A 15,423-nucleotide genomic window follows, 5' to 3' on the forward strand; every position below is an offset into this window, starting at 1 on the left:
TGACAGAGCTGAGGAATTCAGATGAACTGAAGTTCAACACTTATCCTTCTATCTGAAGAGGGTAAATGATGTGACAACAGGACAGAAAAGACCTCTTAGACATGCCTTTAATCCATCCAATTTTTTTTTTCAACTACTTTCTCCAGCAGTTAGGGGGGTTTATATCTTTGTTTTCTATGGGTAGAGATAACATTTTAACATCCTTTTAATGTTCTAGAAGTATTGTGTTAATTAATTCTTATGTGGGAGTCATTCCAAATAGTAGGATGAAGATTTTTACCTTACTGATTTTCCTAATACCTTTCTGGCTTCCAGTGTTTTCAAAGGATGAGGCCCTATTGGATTTTTAGATTCATATGTCTCATAATATGTGCCAGCTTCATAGGTTCCTGTCAATTGATATTCCATCTTCACTCTGGATACATGATTTCCTTTATCTGACAGATTCAAGAAATTTTATGCTAGATATAATGACATTTCATGCACCCTGAATTTGGAGGTTTTTAATTCTCTATTTTCTACCTGGCAAAAGATTTATAAGTTAAAGTCAGATGGAAGGCTTATTCAGACGTGCATACAAAACATGCTCAATTTCCCACTAGGTACTTTGGGGTCTCCTGCAAGTTTCTTGAAGTGTTTTCATTCCTTTGGTCAGTCTTAAGGAGACTGACTATAAATGCCATAAATGGTCATTCATATCTTGGGGTCTGCTTTTCAAGACCATCTTGAGAAGAACAGTAGGGAAATCACAGTGAATGCCTTACCTTTCCTTAATATGCTATGATAACACAGAATGATGTCTGTCTTCAAAAACCGAGATGATGAAATCATGATCAATAAAAAGAGAGAATTCAAAAACTAAAGTTCAGCAATTAGGTATAGGACTGTTTCTGAGCCTGAGACATTGCTGAGATACAACTTGACACTCTACCCCATCCCATACAAATCCTCTTGAGTCTTCCTGATTCTTACAGGTATAAAGCCTGAGAAATAAGAATGAAGTAAAAGCAGTAAGGCTGGGAGGGGTGGCAGGGCAGGGTGGGAGGTAGTATCAGGAACTGAATTTGTTTAATATATTTAGGATGATTTCTTACAGCTCCTAAAACAGACTTAATTCGATGGCATGATGACATTCAGGAGCTCTCTACAATCTTATTCCGAACAACTTTCCTTCCTTATTTCAAACTCCTAAAGTTATAGCTTTACATGTTCTAAATGGATTGGTGTACAAGACCTTTTATTATAGTACATTAATATCTTTTAGGGGATGCTGAAAAGGTCTGGTATTGTTATCATGTGGTCCAATCAAGTAGAAACACTTGGTCATAATGCTGCTCACAGCTTACTATTAATGCCATTTGGTACAAAAAAAGTTGTGCCTATTATAGGACAAACTCATCCCAAGACTCCTTGGTATATAAACACAGAAAGTAACATGTTAGTGGTACAGAGGGCTTTGGAATAAATATGGGCACAGCAGGAGGAAGAAACATCCAGATCAGTGTGAACAGAAGGCTGTCTTTACTCAAATGGTTCCCTTGAATTTTTTTTAATACAAAGGGAAAAATTATAACACAAAACTTATATCGAAAGATACAAATTAAGCAGGTACTTTCACCCGATGGTCTGTTAGATACTAAACCACGAGGACAACGTGGGCACAGTCTGTGTTTTAAAGACTTGATAAAAGCTTTCCATAATACAGATTGGAAAATGTTACTTTTGTCCTTGTCACCACCAACTATTTGCTTAAGAGCAATCCAAGATCTTTCACGATCTGGCCCCAATCCACCTCTCTTGTTTTTCCCCACCACTGCTTCCATACGTACTGTAACAGGCTATTTGCTCTCCCTGAACATGCTCAGGCCACCTCTGTCCCTGAGCCTTTGCTAACAGTTCACACTAGAATCTCCCAAGCCTAGAACAGTGTCCTAAACACAGCATGACACTCCAATGTTTGTTGAATAAATGCTGTCCATCTATTTCAGGAGACAAAGATGATAGAAAAAAGTTGTTAAATCAGTAAACAAATAGCACCAGAGAGAGGGCAAGGAAAAGTTAATTTTAGTGCATTTTAGAGTGGGGGGCAAAATGAGCCTTTAAGATTAAGAAAACCGATGCTCTTTATTCTTGGGTCTAGCCAATGCTATGAGTCAGTTACTTTTTTGGGAACAAGTTTCAACCTCAAGGTTAAATGAACACAAATGCTCTGTCCATCAGCATATAATGAAAAAGCTGTGGCTATTTCTACATCGGCACAGTGAAATTAAAATATGCAGTGCCTTTCTCAGGGGCATCATGTATGACAGAACTTTTTAAAATAGTCCCCTTTGCCACTCTTGTACAGAAAGAGCTATAGAGATAAAAGTAAATGTTTAAAAAACTGGAATAATTTCACTTAAGAAAGAAAGAGCTGAGGTGTATCTTCATAGTTTTCTGACTATAAGAAGAGTTGTTATAAAGAGAATAACGATAGGTATTTTTGTCCTAGGGCGAAATGATATTAAACTGTCCAGTGAAGAATTTAAGTTAAGACTTAAGGATGAACATCTTAAATGTACAAGTGGTAAATAATCAAACAGATTGCTAAGAGCTGTTATGAAATTTCTATCTTCACGGTTATTTAAAAGTAGGAAAGATCCTCATCTATTTCGGATGGAATAAATACAGCTCTGCCTCCAGTCAGGAGGGTGAATTCAATACTTCTCTAGTCTTGTTTTGCTCTATATGACTACAAAATCCTATAACATGCTGACTCCCAAAATCGTACAGAATCACAACACAGTTGAGTAAAATACATTTTATGGTTAGACGAGGATAAGGCAACACAGAAAGTCTGTAAGGTACTAAATTCAAAATAGTGTATATAGTGCTTATGTATTGATTCAATTTGCCAAGTGTATATGAATTACTCAAATAGAATTGAGCAAAAATATACTTGAATCTACTATGGTTTTAACGTAATGATTAGCTACAGTAAAACATTCTAACAATTAATTCTTTCACGTCCAAGAAATTTAGCTGAATATTTCATAAACCTGTTATGAATATGCATTTAAATTCAATATCCAATTTTTTTTTTAAAGTTAGAAAAAAGACCAGAAAATAATGTAAGAATTCACTGTTATTATTCCCAGGACTATCTTCAAAGACATCAGGAGAACCAGTGAACAAATACTTTTAAATGGCCAGAATGGGCTCCATATGACTAAGAATGTAAATCTTATGACAGACTCAGGGAAAGCTCTAACAGGGGCGGCAAGTTACTGGCTTTCTTATCTATTTACCTTGCAGCTTTGGAGCTCAGCAGAAGTGTCCATTACATACAGCACACAGGACTAGATGAACAGTTCCAATGACCTTGTCTGAACCAAATTCACTTAAAGCAGTTTGCCACATTTCTTAAATAGAAGATGAGCCCTTTCTATCTATGGCCCAGATTTGGACTGGATCACTGAACTATTGCCCAACTCTTATAAGCAAAGCAGTAACATGTACCAATCAACAGGCAGCCCATAGCAGAGGCATCAGGAAGGTCAAAATACACACACATAAGAAATTGGCAGTACATTATAGAAGAAAGCTATTTCTAAAGATGGACTTTGGCTACTAAAGACTTTGAGTGTTATTCAACCTTTGTTAGGAAAAAAAATCAGTCCCCATGTAACTTGTAAAGATCTGGTTAAAAAAAGAGATTGAGACAGAGAAATGTAGTTTTATTTTGCAAACCATTATTTTCATAAGGACACAAATCAGAGATAAACTACGCCAATTTCTTCATAGCTGACTTTTTATAGGATATTATTCTAGTCTTCACTAATGACTTCTGGAGGTTGGTTATTGCTGTGATCAGGAGCTGGGAGGATAGACGTCTAAGACCTTTCAAGAGAAACATTTTGTTCAATATCAGTACAGAAAATAAAGCCAGCATTAAGCTGACTTTGACCACCTAACTAGGATAATGGTTGGTACATGTAGCCATTGCTTATGCTGTTTCGAATGTCAAGAATGAATTGAGGACACAGGGAGGGGGAAGGGTAAGCTGGGACGAAGTGAGAGAGTAGCAATGACATATATACACTACCAAATGTAAAATAGATAGCTAGTGGGCAGCAGCTGCATGGCGCAGGGAGATCAGCTTGGTGCTTTGACCACCTAGAGGGGTGGGATAGGGAGGATGGGAGGGAGATGCAAGAGGGAGGGGATATGGGGATATACATATGCATATAGCTGATTCACTTTGTTATACAGCAGAAACTAACACAACACTGTAAAGCAATTTTACTCCGATAAAGATGTTAAAAAAAAAAAATGAACGAACTGAACAGCAAAGGTGTCAAGCTAACCAGCAACTGGAATTTTGAAAGCCTGTGGTACAATAAGCTGATAATGTTGTTGTTAGAATTCATAAAGCTTACTCCTGGCTCCCTCCCTCCATCCCTTCCTATTTCTACATCCACATTCCTATCATCAGGCAGTTGAAGAAAAAGAAACAAATGTGACCTGGACTGCCTCTTCGGGGACACACTCAGTCAGCTCTCCATCCTCCTCAACCCCAACCTGCTCTCAGTTATCTGAAAAGTTATTAATTTAACTGCTTTTAATACTTCTTCTTAGGGGAACTGTCATTTTCTTAACTGTCTCTACAAGATCCAAATGCAGGTTTTTCCAAGGTAATGAAGGAGGTATTTGGTGATTATGTGTTTGTGTGTGTGGTGATGGTGGTGGAGGTGGATTCTGCTCTGGACTCTACAGATTGTTCAGCTTTACTGCCCAAGGGCGTCACCTGATTCCCCATCTCAAGAAGCAATACTGCCTATAGTTTAACTGCAAATAAAGATACATACATATACATGCATATATCATATATATGTGTGTGTATATATATATTTCCTTTTGGAAGTTATAAACATTGTGGGACTTTCTGTCTATACACTCGGTGAGGTGTTCATACTGATGTCAGAGTAATTTAGGCAGAAACATAAGAAAACATAAATGGTTTGCTCTGAAACTTTACAAACATGTTCTTTGTTAGTGATTTCCTCCTGGTTAATCTCCATTGGTTCCTGGCTCTTAGGAGCATGTGCTCAAGGAGACTTTTTCACAGTATCTTTCTGCCTCAGAAAACCCTGTGGGTGAAATTTACTTATAAACACCTGAATTCTTGTATTCACCTATTAATGATCTAGGAATTGATGATGTTTCCTGTCTGCTCTTTCACCTTCCACTTCATGAAAGGATTAGACTGTAAACAACCTAGAGGAATCCTTCAGGCCAAACCCTGGCTGAGCTGATCTCAGCAGGCAGGGAACCCGTGGAAGCCTGTGAAACACAATTATGAAAATAGAAATAATTCACCCATATTTTCAGGAAGAAATTATGTTGTTTCCAAGATGAGACCTAGAAAATAAGGCACATTAAAAGAAACTGAGCAAGACATGAATTTAAAGATTCAGCAGAGGTAAATTTCAGAAAGTGCCCAATTTGCTAGAGCCCTCCTCAAGCCGCAGGTTCATTTTCAGGATCTGACAGTGGCCTGCCCAGATATTTCAAGTGAGGTCCACTCGTCCCTGACAAAAGGCAGTGAGTATTTCTCACCTCCAAAGGCAATCAAATTTGTGCCACGGAGTCTGAAGGTTCGTGGCTTTCTTTTATTTTTAGAAGTCTGTACATGTGTGGTTCCTCTGTATGAGCTGGTCCTGAGGAAGTGATCCACCCACAACTCTACAGAGCGAATTAACCCCATACTGAGCTTTTTTTTTTTTTTTTCCCCTCATTTCACACACCTACTCAATGTTTTAAATGACCCAGCAGTAGCATGATCAGATGATTTTTTTTTTTCTTCTCAGTGAGGAAAGCCTGGTGGTGGGAGAGCTGGGACATATCTGCTCTAATTCAAAACAGAAGTGTGGCCCTAAAACATTACCAAATAACATTTTATCAGCAGTGCAGAAATGCTCAAAAATGCTTGAATGAAACCCTTTCATCCAACTTACTGAAGTTTCTATTTTAAATAACAAATAATACATAATAAATACTGAGGTAGAGAAGTTTGAGCTATATCCTGAAAATTTTTTAAAATCCCATTTTACTGGAAAAAAATTAAAGAGACCCACAGCCTCCTTCCTCATCTTTAACAGCTTCAAGAGAAGGACCAATGAGAAGAACGACACAACCCATCCTTTTTCCATTTCAAGGAATAGGCTCATGTTTTTCCAGATTTATTTTTGCCAAAGTGAATGTCTTGAAAACTCTAAGATGATCGCTGTTTTCTAACTTTTCAAAAAAGAAAAGAAAAAAGTGAACATGATGATGGTGGGTGATTTAATGGAATCAGCTTGTCAACATGATGAAACTGAAAAAGCTTTTACAGAATATGTCCACATGCTAAAATAAAAAATCTTTAACATAATGTATATAGTGTAGCGTGATTTTTGTTATGGCAAAAGAAGGGAATATCATTAATTTAGACAGTAAGTGTAAGGTTCTGCTAAAAACTCCACGGATAAATCATAGAAATACATCTTGGCCAGACAAACGGAGCCAGACAAGTTCTAGTTCTTTCAGAAGCTATCAAAAGAGCCATCAGATTTTAAGTCTGTCATCTCTGGTATGTGATAAGAAAAATTCTGAGCTATTTCCCTCAGTTATACTAGAATACAGCTTCAAAATTTTAACGATTTATACATAAATGGACAAGAAAATGACCTCTCCTGAATGTCCCATTTTAGGCAAACTATCAGACCTCTCTCATTCTCAAAAGTAAGTGTGGCAAATTGGCTCATTTTGGTAGGACTTGGCCATAGAACATGCACGTCTTGTGTGAACTTTCAACCTCTCTTTCTTTTGCAGAGTGATTTATGCACACACTATTTGATGCCCAGGAGTTCTGTAATTCTTAGCACAGTAGTCAGTAAGTACAAGGGAAAACCTCTCACATTTAAAATTCATGTTTGAAGTGTCTTAAATCTTATGCTTTTGAACTGAAGGCCTTATGAAAGTTCTAAAACACATTCACTACTTCCCCCTAAGCGTCTTATAGGTGTGGCTGCCAACTGAAAGTGTTAGGTTGGTAAAACTGGTTCAATAGGCAAAAAAGAGGGTCCAAATGAGACAGTGCTTTTATTTACACTGGTTGGAAACTTTGTATTTGATTTATAGCCCAAATCAAGCTCTTACATCTGTGCCTCCAGCCTTTGGCTGGAACTGCTTCATCTGGTCAACCTATAGTAGGATTGTTGTTATGATTTCAAAGACTCCTGCCCATCACTGATGCTAAGGGATTCTAAAGGACTTACCATAGTCTGCGAGCCCCAATCCCTCACTACCTCTCTAATCTCATTTCTCATCACTTGCATGCACAATTGGTCCAACTGCAACAGAATATGGTTACCTAAGTGGAACAAGAACAGGAATGTGAACGAGGATTGAAATGAATAAATTAAAAACAATCAGTGACTCTATGCCCTTGTGAAAATTTAACTCTCTCATTGGAGAGACAACTGTGTTTGTAACTGAGACTAAGAAAGTGTATGAACTTTCCTTGAGAATTGGTTAGATAAGGGAGAACATGCAAAGCATTGTCCAGATGGCTGCATGCATTTATTCATTAATTTAACAGAAGTTTTTTCAGAGTCTACTATTAATTACTCTGCTAATTGGACTCCATTCCCGCTCTCAAGGACCTCTACTCTAATGTACACTTTAGAGAGTTTTTATGTCTCCATTATCACTAACAGTTTACTAGCCCGCTTAGGTAGGTTATCAGAAATATAACCACCTACCTATAACACTTCTTGTTCCTTATTCACTCTTTTCAATTGCCCTGTGACACCCATTAAGCCCTCATCAATAATCTGACCCTTTGTGGCCTATATTATCAACTCAGTTAATGTCAACTTAGATAAGAAACCCTTACCCCACCACCAACTACCTTTTCTTTTTCAAACAGTCAAGAAAATATCATAAATGTCTTCCCAGAACTATTTGTTTGTAATGGGTCCTTACAATCTTATTTAAAACAGCATTTTTGTCTTTTCTTTTCATTTCCTGAGAAGCGTATCTTGAGTTACAGACAAATTATGAGTCAGTGGTCTCCCAGACACAACACTCACTGCTCTCTGGGGTAGAACATTTCAGCAGCCAGCAGAGAATCCTCATCTTAAATAAGCTCCATCTCAGGAAGGATTTAATGGAGCACATGTCTCTGGTCCCTCTGCCCCTTGTAAGGAGGTACCCCCTCCATTATATTTCTGTCTTTTCTAAACTTAGCTATCTTAGGTCAATTGCAGTGAACATGGTATAAACATCACTAACTCCTCAACTTGTTAAACTTCTTCTCCCTCAAATGCCTTATAAACAAAAATACAAGAATTTAATGTATGTACAGAGCAGCAAATGTTCTCTCCCTGTTTCTTTTCAGATATTTTCTTCTTACATAAACAGTGGTGATAGAATTATAAGTGCCACTGCTCTGCCTCCATGTTAATATTCTTATTATCTTGTATAAACAGGAGTGAATGAATACGTACATGACACCAATCAATCCCTTTTTTAAAAATGCAGTTCTCATCTTTTTAAACAGTGGAGGAAGAATTAATGAATTCAACATGTAGTTTACCTGTCTATATTTTGGATGTTAATAAAGTAAAACCAAATTATTGCCTAAGTTCTTTTCAGACTTACATCAGCCATTAACACTCTCCATGCCAGCATGGGCCAGGGGAAAGTGGAACTCATGGCCCTGGGTCCAAGTCCCTGGAGTCAGCTGGCAAGGGGCTTGGAAGGCTGGAGAGGATGTTAAGCTGCTAGGGCAGGAGATTTTGGCTTGTTGGGTAGATAGGAGATATTCACTGGCAGTGAAATAAATTCTTTTTGTAGAGCACATTGCTAGGGAGAGGTCATCTGGGGCATTAGGTGACAGGAATATCAAAACCAAACATACAAGTGCTCTGAGGAAACCAGGGAAAAGGGAAATCACTATTTTTTTCCATCTCCTCATTGGCTTCCCTTCTTCCCTAGTATGCTTTCTCTTTCCATCACTTCATACTTCTTCCCCCTCCATTCTTCAGGTTTTCCTCTGCCTCTTTCTAACAAAGAAGCACTTAGGAACAATTTTAGGGACTAGTGAGACCAAAAAAAAAAAAATTAGAGAAGACAGGATGATATACTGTACATTTATATATACACAAGAAAATACAACCTATATTTGATTGACCAAGAACTATAAACTGGGAATTTTGAGATTTAAAAAATTCATGGTATGTCTGGTCATATTAATCTCCAGACCAGCTGGTTTTTAGCATCACTGGAAAGAGCTATAAGAGAATCATGAGCAGGAAAAAAAACGGGGGAAAATGGAATTGTGTAAGGATTCATATTTGTAAGGAGAAAGGGAATTTAGAGCTGTCTATTGAAATTCCCCCAAATTATTTTTTGGACTTATATATGACAATACCAAGAGAAGAAGCTTGGGAATTCTGATTGGGTTTGGGGAACTACTAAACCCTGTGTGTTGTCAAGCAAATAAAGGATAACCAGAGCATGGCACCTCACAGTGGGTAACATGGGTGGCTTCTCTGCCACCCTGACATATGGAGGCAGGGCCCGCAGGAGCAGAGGTGCCTTATGAATTCCAGAGAGATGCTCAGGTTCATCTGACTGCATAGGGAATGAAGGGCTAGCTGCACCGTGTCATCTGTGAGGTACCTAAATGTATCCTGTAACCAAGCGCCGCCATTTTAAGCCTTGTCGTCTTGGAAAAAATTCTAATACAAAGCTTATGGAAATACTTTATTTGGTCGCCGGGTGGGGGAAGATGCTGGGACATATGACAACATTCAATGGCCAAGGACAGGAGGAAGCAAGAAGAAAGAGGAAACCCAGAAAGAGAGAGTGAGTGCCAAAAGTAGGGTGCCAGCTCTGGAGATTCTGTAACCGAATAAACAGAGAATCTTAAACTAAGAGAGATAAAAGAGCATGCTTTGAGGGAAACATCAGTATGCTTTTGGAATCTGAGGCAAGAAGGAAAAATATTTGCCTCTTGTCAATTTTCACCATTGTCCTATGGAAGGTTCCTCTTTCTTCCACTTTTACACACACAGGTATATTCTTTTCCTAAGGATTAGCCTTCTGTGATAATGGTGGTAATGATGGCAGTCTTAAGTTATTGGCAAAGTTGGGAATGAAACTCTGACCTCCAGGCTATGTTTCTGAGTCCAGTCTATGTCCTCCAAAGTGTTCAGTCTACTTTCTGTGATTTCTCTGCGACCAGCGGCAAACGGTATGTGTGGTAGGGGCGGACTTCCTTCCTGGGATATACATGGCTCCAGAAAATAAATGCCTTCTTACCATGACTTTTTGATTTTCTTTTTTTTTTTCTCTTTTCTCCTAGGCTATTAATCTCCAATTTCTTCTCTACCAGTCTGGGCCCTCATGGTTAATTTTAAGACATCCACCATTAGTTTCCTCATCTATGGCTCTCAATTGTAGCTCGCTAGTTCTTGAGGCCAGAAGAACCCATTCAAGTATGTTTGCCTCAGCTCCCAGGCTGCTGAGCAATGCTGAGGAAAAATTGAAAAACTGGACAGCCTGCTGCCCTTCCAGAGTCCTGGTTTCCAACTTGAGCTGGGGTTCTGGAACTACTTTACAATTCTTTTATCTTTCCCTAGTCAGTTTCCTTTTTTAATCCCCAGTTTCCATTTATCATTGTAATTAACTCCTTGTAACTTACCTCCTACTCTTTATTCTCAGCTACTGTGTTAACCTTGCCTCTTTTTTCACAGAGAAGACAGAAACCATCAAATGGCAGTCCCATCACCATGTTACCTCTGTCAGAACCCATCCCTAACATCTGAGAGACTTTTTTCTCTGGCACTAAAAATCTCCTCCAGGATCTTACTATATCACTTACTCCTTTCTTCTGTATTTTCCATTTTCCTACTGCATGCCAACATGCTTCAGTTGCCCACATGTAAAACAAACAATAACAACCATAACAAACTAACAAACAACAAACCATCTTCTGTGGACCCAATCTTTCCCTCCTTTGAACCACTTTCGAGCTTCCTAAACTCCAATTTATTCCTCAGCACAGTAAAATCTGGTTTCTCTACCTGTGTTTCCAATTAAACTGCCAAGGTCTCCAAAAACCTCTGAATTGCTAGTTCCTAAGATCTATTCTTCAACCTTCTTGTTTTATTTCTTCCTTTTTAAAGTCAGGTTCATTGATGAATAATTTACATACAATAAAATTCATCCTTTTAGTACCCTTCTACAGTTCAATAGGTTTTGACTTCTGTGTTGGTTCCTTGATGTCTACAAAATAAAATCCGAATGCCTTGAATTCATATAAAATCTATTCAAAATCTCTAGCAGTCTTCCCCATGTAACCCATTCTCTGGTCATACATCATTTAACAAAATGTACTCTGTACATTCATGCCTCTGGGACTTTCTTCATGTTTCCTCTCTATAAACACACACGTTTTTGTGTAATATAGTAAACGTTATTAATATCACCACATCAAGTTCCATATAGAATTATAAAACTAGATGCTATTTTGAGAAGTTGATGTTTTCAAAATAGAAAGTAACTTTAAAAATATTACTACCTGAAGATCTCTGCTGTTTTAGTGTTATGGGTTGAATCGTGTCCTCCTCAAATTCATATGTTGAAGTCCTAGCCCCTAGTACCACAGAATGTGACTGTATTTGAGAATAGGGTCATTGCAGATATGATTAACAAAGATGAGGCAATCCTGGAGCAGCGTGGGCTGCTAATCCAATATGACTGGTATCCTTTTAAAAGGGGAAGTTTGGACACAGACAAGCACATGAGGAGACTGCCATGTGAAAATGAAGGCAGAGATCAGGGTTATGCTTCTATAAGCTGAGGAACACCCAAGATTGCCAGCGAATCATCAGAAGGTAGGAGAGAAGCATGGAACAGATTCTTCTTCAGAGCCCTTGTAAGGAACCAATCCTACTGACACTTTGATCTTCGGTATTTAGCATCTAGAACTGTGAGACAATAATTTCTGTTATTTAAGCCATCCAGTTGTGTGGCACTTTGTTATGGCAGCCCTAGTAAAGTAACACATTTAATAAATAAACATCTTTGAGTATGCTGGAATACTAAGTAGCTCATTCACTCATCAAGTCCTTAATTGATACCTACTATGTGCTAGACACTGCTCTAGGATACGAGGATGCATGGTATATATGAAAAGCTCAAACAATATTTGTTGAATGAATGAATAAGAACTTCATCATGTTACTGTATTTTTTTGAATACTAATAAGCAGTTAATCTATTAATCAACATAGGATTGATTGAATGCCTGCCATTTATTCATTGATCAAATATTTATGGAATACCTACTATGGGTCAAATAACATTCTAGGCACCAAGGATAAAGTTATAGATAGGACAAGTTCTCCACTTTCATGGAACTTAAATTCTAATGGGGGGAACAGACATCAAACATGAAAACAAGTGAAAAAATTATGTAATTTTACTCTGTGCCCCACATTGACAATCACAAGTATTTATTCTGTAAACCCTCTAACTCTTGAACAATGCCCAGGGCAGTACTAAGACTTAAAAATATTCCTAAATACCATGCCCTGTTATTTCCCTTACGTTCCTGCAATCTACATATAAGCCTGAAATATCCCTAAGGTTAATGACCTTAAGCGGTTCTTTAGACTTTCTGATTTAATAATAGTTTTAGGAGTTTACACATTACTTCAGAGTCTACAAAATAAAGATCAACATGATAAAGTCCAAGAGTGGAGGTAGGGTAATCCACAGGCAGTGCACAGGCGAAAACTGTTTGAGCAGGACATCCCCAAAGCTGGCTTTCTCAGTCAGTCAATGTCATTCAACACGTATTTCTTAAGCACCTCCAGTGTGTCAGCCCCTGTGCTGAAGATAGCAGAACTGTGGGCAGAGCAGGCATGGTACTGACCCCCATGGAGCCTACATTGTGAAGGGAAACACCTGAACGTCTAATTTCATAGTCCATTTCTTAATTACGATTGTGATGAGGCTGTGTGAAGAGAGCTAGAAGAACTCCTGGGTTAGGGGACTTGGCCGTGAGAGGTTCGTGAGAAGCTTCCCTGAGGAAGTGGTACCTCAGTACTGGCTTTGGGGCTGGGGTATGGGTCTTTGTTTGAGCAGGGATCACAAAGTCTTATGTTTCTTCTTCCTCATTTCCTTTCATCCACGTGCACACATTTCAAATACTTAAAAGTATTCTTCAAATACACTAAGAACACCAAAACTAAACACAAGAGAAGGACTCTCCAGAGGAAAGAGGCCAAAAATAGAAGGGAAAAATACCCCTAATCTCACCATTTGTTTTGAAAACACCCAAAAATGATTAAAACACATTATAAACTAAAACATATGAACTAATCACTTGCCAAGTTTCATTTTTAAATCATAGCCATTTTTGAGGTTCCTAAACTGAAAAAGAGTCTTCAATATGAACTTGTGTTTTTCTTTTCTTGGCCCTCAGTTGGCTTGAAGCATTTGCTGTTAAGCTGTATGGAGGGAAAGGGATCCAGCTGGTCAGGAACACATGGCATACCTCCCCTAGAAGGGAAGTGCCGTGAGATCAGGCCTTTGTCTATTCGTAGTTATATCCTTAATACACAGAAGAGTGCCTGGAAGATAGTAGGGACTCAATAAATACCTGCTGAATGGCTAACTGAATGAATATTCTGGGCCTCTGAAGGAATTCTCCAGCTCTCTTTCCTTACCCAAGCTGCATCTTGCTTTAAGCCAGTGGTCCTCGGGCAATTTTTGCTCCCACAGGGGACATTTGGCAATGTCTAGAGACATTTTTAAGTGTCAAGACTGGAGAAATTGCTACCGGTATCTAACGGGTAGAGGCCAGAGATGCTGCTAAACATTCTACAATGCACAGGATAGCTCTGCATAACAAAAATTTATCTTTCCCTAAATCTCAACAGGGCCAAGGCTGTAAAACCCTGCCTTAGGCCCTTTTTACTAGTGGGCTGTACTTGGGAGTATGGTCCTCCATATATTTGGGAGAAGTTCAGTCCTACTGTATTTGGGGGGAGTATGGTCCTCCATATATTTGGGAGAAGTTCAGTCCTAGAGGAAGCAACCAGATGGATGAAACCTTGTTTCATCCTCATTCCCTTCATGAACTGCCCCCCCTGGGACTTTTGACCCCACTGGGTCAATATGCAGTTGCTGGAGAAACCACTTGAAAAAGTCTGTCTCTACAATGGTGGGGAATAATTTTTACAGTGTATTGGTAATTCCCCTGAGCTTACCTAAGAATATAACCTAATTTAAATAAAATTAGCTTGTTTAGAGTCTAGTCATGTGTCTGTAAGAAAAAGAATGTCCTCCCCTAATTCAACCAGTTTCTCCATGTCTGATCAGGGTGTGCACACCAGTCTAGCTTTATAATAAATAAGATCAACTTCAAGAATCCCCCAAAACCCTATAATGTGCCCGTAGAGAGACTGGGTTTATAGCATTTCCTCTGCTCCCTTCCTTGCCCTGTGTATTAAAATAGTAGTATCTGATTCCAGTTTCAGTGGGGGGAACTTCCATGGTGCCAGAGGAGTACATGCACCGATTTCCTGCCAATGATGGTTGCTCCAGGAATCTTGGTGTTGTGGCCTGTGTCCCAGTTACCATAGAGACCGCATACACTAACAGTGTAACATTATGATTGGTGGGGAAGATACATTTTGCAGAAGCTTTTTGGAGGGAGAAAGAGAAGACAAGAGAAAGAAAGTGAGACTGCCAATAAAGAGGCACAGCAAAGAGAAGTCCCTGACCATCACAGATTCTAGAAATTCGGGACCACAGAGATTACAACTAGTAATATAAGACCAACATAAACTTTCCCCCAAAGGCTGCCTCCATCAGGAAAATTTCAAGTATGAGGAGAAAGAACTGATATAAAATATTCTAAAACAAAAAAAAGTAAATAAATGAACCTACCAAGGTCTAGAGGTGACAAAAGTGGTATGGCAAGAAAACATTTTTAAGTGATTCAAGGCAAGGGAAAAAAAAGAAATCTAAGAGAAAAATAAAATTGAAAGTTACATTCCTGAGGATGGCTGACTTACAGAGAGGCTGGCTGGCAAGGAGTAACTTAAGTTCTGAGTGCCTATGTTTCATGCCCCGAAAGTGGAAAGAAAAAGAATAAAGATGAGTCCCCTCTCATTTTTTAACAAGGGTCTCCTTAAACCTCCCAATGGTTTGACATTATAGCAGATGAATACACGCTGGTCACAGAAAATCTGACAAAAACTCTTAGCAAATACATAAATTAGGGGACATTGTTCACAATGCAAATAGGCTCATTCCATAGTTTCATAAAATAATGAGAGCTTAAAGTGCACTGACAGTGTGCTTTCATGTACATACTAAT

General features: G+C 38.6%; 1 protein-coding gene across 10 annotated transcripts in view; it reads right to left on the reverse strand.

Moving 5' to 3' along the window:
- Positions 1 to 15,423, reverse strand: part of ZBTB20 (zinc finger and BTB domain containing 20) — a 795,186-nt gene that overhangs the window by 171,595 nt on the left and 608,168 nt on the right. The gene's annotated exons all lie outside the window — the stretch shown is intronic.

The sequence above is a fragment of the Eubalaena glacialis genome, chromosome 6, assembly GCF_028564815.1.
Source record: "Eubalaena glacialis isolate mEubGla1 chromosome 6, mEubGla1.1.hap2.+ XY, whole genome shotgun sequence".
NCBI classification, from domain to species: Eukaryota; Metazoa; Chordata; class Mammalia; order Artiodactyla; family Balaenidae; genus Eubalaena; species Eubalaena glacialis.